We start from the raw sequence: 5,866 nt of genomic DNA, 5'->3' as shown, positions 1-5,866 counted from the left end.
AAATGGAACGACAAAGCCTGGATGATAGCGCATCTTTTTACAACATGGTTTGCTGAACAACACGTGTATACCTGTGGCGGATTCATGTTGATATATGTCAAAACCAATACAATATTGTAAAGTTAAAAAATAAAATAAAGTATATCTAAAAAAAATACTTTAAGCTCATTATTGAGCACTAATACTCAGAGAAAGATTCCTTTCAAAACATTACTGCTCATTGACAATGTATCAGGTCATCCAAGGGATCTGATATACAAGAGATATACAATGAGATTAATGTTTTCAGGCCTGCTAACCCATCTATTCTGCAATTCATGGATCAAAGAGTAATGTCAACTCTCAAGTCTTATGATTTAAGCAATACATTTTGGGAGCCGGATTTTTTCCCTTTGTTTTCCCCCTGTTCTATTGCTTTCTCTCCACATTCTCTAATTTCCAATCTGGTATTAAGCCCATCCAGTTCAAATTTTTCATTTCAAATATTTCATTGTCAGTTTTACAGTTTTTATTTGGTTTTCTTTTATAGTTTCCATTTTTCTGCTGAGATTCCCCATCTGTTCATTTATTATGACATATTTTTGTTCCAACCCATGAAAATATTTACAATAGCTTAAAAAGAAAAACTTTTTCATTAATTCAAACATCTGAGTCATCTTGGGGTTGGTTTCTCTTTGCTGCTTTCTATCTTGTCTATGGGTCATATTTTCCTGTTTCTTTACATTTAAATTCATGCTAATCATTATGAATTATGCATCTTGATAGTCTGTATTCTGTCAGTTTTTTCTTAGTGTTGACTTTTGTTCTAGTAGTCAGTTAACTTTTTTGGACTTGAATTTCAAACTCTGGCTCCTTTGATAAGCAACTGAAATCTCTACTGTTTTCCATTCTGACAGGTCTGGTACATTCCCTTATGTATGTGCAGTTCAAGGGCTGATCATAGAGTTTGTCTGCAGCTTTGGGGGCCTCCACCACAATTATCACCCTTTCCAGAAAGCTTCCCCTCACTCATCTTCTACCTTGGCAACATCGAACTCCATTCTTTGACTCCTTGAGCCAATAAGGCTGCAACTTTGTGCTTGAATTCCAGCCATTCCATGTCACTCTTGAGGAGAATGCCCACAGGCATAAAATTCCTAACTGTAAAACTCATCCAGTGCAGTTTCCTTTTTCAAGTGTCTATATTCCTGTTTCTGCCTGCTTTGGATCACTCTCCAGTGCCTTCAACTCGTTGAATTTCTTCACCAAGAATTTATTATTCTTCTCTAAATAACACCTTGTCTAATACAAACTGCCATTGTAAAACTTTATGTTTATAGTTAAGATAAAACAATATCTAACTCCTGACGCAGGCCCCCAGATGGGCTTCTGAGAGCCTCCCCTGCAGAAGGCTGCCTGCATGCAGCGCATTCCATTGGAGCCAAAGAGCAGGAGGATTTAGGCTAGACCTTGGAGGGTCATAGAGGCCTGGAGTGGGAGGTCAGTGTGCCTCAGTTTCCTCCTCAACAACAACTGAATTTTTATAATATCTGAAAATTGTGGCGGGGTCAGAGGGGAGGCTTCCCTGGTGGTTCAAATAGTAAAGAATCTGCCTGCAATGCAAAAGACCCAGATTCAATCTCTGGGTCAGGAAGATCCCTTGGGGAAGGGAATGGCTACCCACTCCAGTATTCTTTCCTGTAAATTCCATGGACAGAGGAGCCTGGTGGGCTGCAGTCCACGGGGTCGCAAAGAGTTAGACCCGACTGAGCAAATAACACACACAATACCTAATTCCTGTTTATTTGAATAGAAAACACTTTGGAAAAAGGGAAAAAAAATGTTTAAAATATATGTATTTAACTCCTACAAAGTCAAAGACAAAAAAAAAATTATTATTATTCTATTCCATGTTAAAATTACCCTCTTTAAAAATACACAGAAATTCTACTGCAGTAACTTCTACTTTATCTTCACAAGTATATTCTAACTTCCTAGTAGAGCCTTTCTTCCTGCTATACCACAATTGCTAGAGTATAGAAAGTTTATCAGTCATATCACTCTCTAGGTGCTGAAAAATATAGTTGGATTGCTTATTATGTATGTCATTACTTTTCAAGTGGGAAAGGGCTTACAGTAGACCTTATTGACAAATTAACCCAATTTGATATTCCATTCATCTCCATCACAGAAGTTGAAAAATTAAATATTCAGTTATAGTTCCCTTTGAAGCTAAAAGTGGGCATGTGACAAGTTTTGACCAATAATAAATAAATGGAATCTTTCTAGGTGACATCTAAGAAAGCACTTGTTTTCCTGATAGAAAGAAAACATATCATTAGCACAGCTCCTTTTAAAATAGTCACAATGTCAATGCCTTAAACTCGCAAGCATGAAAAATGACCATAAGAACAGTTCTATCATTCAGTGCCATCGACCCAAAGTCAGCAGCCTCCTAACTCCAAAAATCCTCAGGAAGTGGAAACTATTCATTTAAAGTGCTAATAGTCAGGTTTTCCTTATCTACAGCCAAAATTACTTTTAATTGCTGTACAAATCCATTTCCAACATAGCTCAATTATGCTAATTTATATCCCCAGTGCCTGTTACAGTACCTGGGACATAGAATTTACTCTTTATTAAATTAATTAATATATGTCTATACTTTATAGTAATATTAATATTTAAAGCCAATTAAATTTAAGATATAATTTTGGAAGTCAGTTTTTTTGGCAAATTTGCATTTTTTCAAATACCTTCTAAGAAACTCATTGTTGATGACCATCACATGTTTACATTACTGTATCATCCTTTACAAAGTGTTGACTTTGGGGTTGGTTTGGAGTATTCTTTAAAAATTCTTCCAAAATTTATAAAACACATCTGCAAATGTTAGATTTAAGGTCAGGCATTACTGTATGAATCTTTCTTATGATTTTAATGTCCTTACTTGCATTTCTATCAATTCTTCATCACATTGTGAAAATTAAGCTCATCTCTATTAACCTCACCTTAGATACATTTTTTGGAGAAGGCAATGGCACCCCACTCCAGTACCCTTGCCTGGAACATCCCATGGACAGAGGAGCCTGGTGGGCTGCAGTCCATGGGGTCGCTAAGAGTTGGACATGACTGAGCGACTTCACTTTCACTTTTTACTTTCATGCATTAGAGAAGGAAATGGCAACCCACTCCAGTGTTCTTGCCTGGAGAATCCCAGGGACAGGGGAGCCTGGTGGGCTGCCGTCTATGGGGTCGCACATAGCTGGACACAACTGAAGTGACTTAGCAGCGGCAGATACATTTTTTCCAGATTTTCTAAGACTTTTATTATTATATAACATTGCAATAATTGCAAAATTGCCAAAGCAAAACATTGCAATATCTAATACTCTGAGATTTAGATTCTGTGATTTGAATTCTATTTTTCATTAGCAATGAAAACCTGAATTAAAAAAATATTATAATGCATAGAGAAATCTAAATCCTTAAACTTTTAGAAAGCATTAACTTCATGGAGAAAAATCTATTTATTTTCATTAATATGTTTTCATGCAGTTTATATTTTTAAAATAAAACTTTTCTATTAATATAATTTCTCATCTGGAATGTAAATATTCTCAAAGTAGACATAAGAGGTTGTTAAACTTACAGTACTATTCAGTAAATTTTTTTGTTAAACCCTCAGCATTTTAAATCATAGGAAGTAGTTATGGATGAACCACGTTTCCGTTGTTTAAAGAACTGTAGGGAACATAATGAAAACTTTCTCCTAGCACTGTGCTACTCAGAACAAACTGACCTCATCCTCGTGAGGTTTTGTGGTGTGACTGACACCAAGGCTTCTATGTAGGGTATGAAGACAATGCATCAACCCTGACTGCAGCACGAACATGTGGTTTGTAAATCATGAGAATGGCTTCAAAAGAAAACATGGAGACAGTTGAGTCCAAGGGCTTCATAAAAGCTGAAATGAAGACACCCATGTATCAGAGAGTAGCAAAATAGTTTTAAAAGTAGGTGAACACTTTCCTGGGACAATGGAGGTCCCTAATTTCCTTCCTAGACTCAGAAGTCAGGGAATTCTATGGGTGAAGATGTTTAATAACATGGTTTTTAATATTCAGCCCATAGTAACAGATAACAGACATATAGATATAGTGTGAATAAAGATATACACACACCTGTGGTTAAGAGACCTTAATCAAAGAGAATAAGATTTAGCAAAAAGTATCTAACTTGAACCTGTAGTTATTCAATTTGATGCAAAGGGCAAGTTATTTCTTATTTAATAGTTAAGTATTCTAATGTACGTCCTTCTATCAGATGGACAACATAGATACTAAGTAGAAAGTATTTATTACTTCCATAAATTATTTCTTTTACTTATCTTTATTCTGTCTTGAATTTAAACTCACATGTCTGAAATAACATGGTTGAAGGTGGGAAGACCTCAGAAGTCTGAAGTGGAGTGTGGGTTTCTTTGAACAATAATTAATATCTATTCCAAATAATTTGCATTGTTCTATCCCCCAAATTTCTAAGAAATATTTACCCATCAATCACAAGCCACAAAACAAATGCAAAAGCACAAAAGAAAAAAAAAAAAAGATGATATAAAACCTACCCTGACAATAGAGGACTAGAAAATAGCTATACACTTTAAGTCTTAGACATTTAAAGCTCAAGCAAAGGGAAAGGATTCATTTCAAACAGAATCCAAAAAAAGCATTCATTAAATGTAAACATTTTTATATTCTGCTTCTTTATACAAAGATAAGTTAAAAGTTCTGGAGACATTATTCAATGATGATTGTGGTTGAAATTTCTGAATTGAAAGAGTTCCATTTTCTATCTGTTGGCCAAACTTATAGATATGGCCATTTGATAACTAAGGCCCTCAAATTATAAGATTTTTCACAAATTTTAAAACGGTGTCTTAACAAAAATATCACATAAGAAAACTGAACTTAGGCACAATTCTCCTATTCTTAGACTTTGTTAAACTCTGATAAACATAATAACTAAATTGGCTGGGAACTGAAGACTTGCTGCCTTTAATTTTACTTTAATGCAAAGGCAAGGATGTCATCCATTCAGGCATCTTAATTATTACTTGGAGTGAGGGAGGGTGTGCTAGCAGATGATCAAATTAGTGTTCTTTGTGTGTCTGGGTAACATCTCTCTATCACCCATTGCAGAAGCAGTTTTTAGGAAACCTGTAACTGATCAAACCATTTCAGATAGTTGGAGGATAGGCCATGCATCGACAACCATGTATGAACTAGGAAACCCTCCTGATTATCAGGGGACAGGCTTCAATGAAAAAGCATGGTAGTCCCATGAGTCATATTGCCCAGCAGATTACCTAAAACGATTGCCACTTTTGACTGTATACCACATATGGATGAAATCAATTAAAGAGATTTGAACAGAAAAAGTTATCAAGTTAAAAACTACAAAGTGAAAATTGAACTATTTGGGAGCTATGATCCACAGAAACAACTCATTATTGAAGATCACTATTAGGCCAACAACTCTGACTTTGAGACCATCAATGAGCAATGTGTGCAGCGCTGCAGAACATTTCTGGAGAAGGTTCACTGACCAGGTCCAGTCCTGTGAGGCCCAGGCTTATCCCCATAGGCCCCTTTTCTCAGCTCAGTGTCACAGGTCCCTAGCTCAAGGTCATAGCCCTTTCTTCAGTTGACTCACTGTTTCTTACTTAAAAAAAATACTTATAGATAAAAATCAGTTGTATTTGACAGAATAATAAATAAGCATTTTTGATTAGACAGTTTATGGGGTGAAGATGAATCAGAAAGCATGGCCTCCACTGTCCTTTTGGACGATGTGTGATGTTTGCCCGTCTGCTCAGTGCCAGGCA

The 5,866-nt window shown here is 35.9% G+C and overlaps 1 pseudogene; it reads left to right on the top strand.

Annotated features, from left to right (window-relative positions):
• Nucleotides 1-4,411: 4,411 nt before the first annotated feature.
• Nucleotides 4,412-5,586, top strand: LOC129619546 (low molecular weight phosphotyrosine protein phosphatase-like; annotated as a pseudogene).
• The last annotated feature ends 280 nt before the right edge of the window (nt 5,587-5,866 follow it).

The sequence above is a fragment of the Bubalus kerabau genome, chromosome 9, assembly GCF_029407905.1.
Source record: "Bubalus kerabau isolate K-KA32 ecotype Philippines breed swamp buffalo chromosome 9, PCC_UOA_SB_1v2, whole genome shotgun sequence".
Lineage (NCBI taxonomy): Eukaryota > Metazoa > Chordata > Mammalia > Artiodactyla > Bovidae > Bubalus > Bubalus kerabau.
The sequence above is the reverse complement of the archived record's forward strand: the minus strand, read 5'-3'. Positions and strand labels throughout refer to the sequence as shown.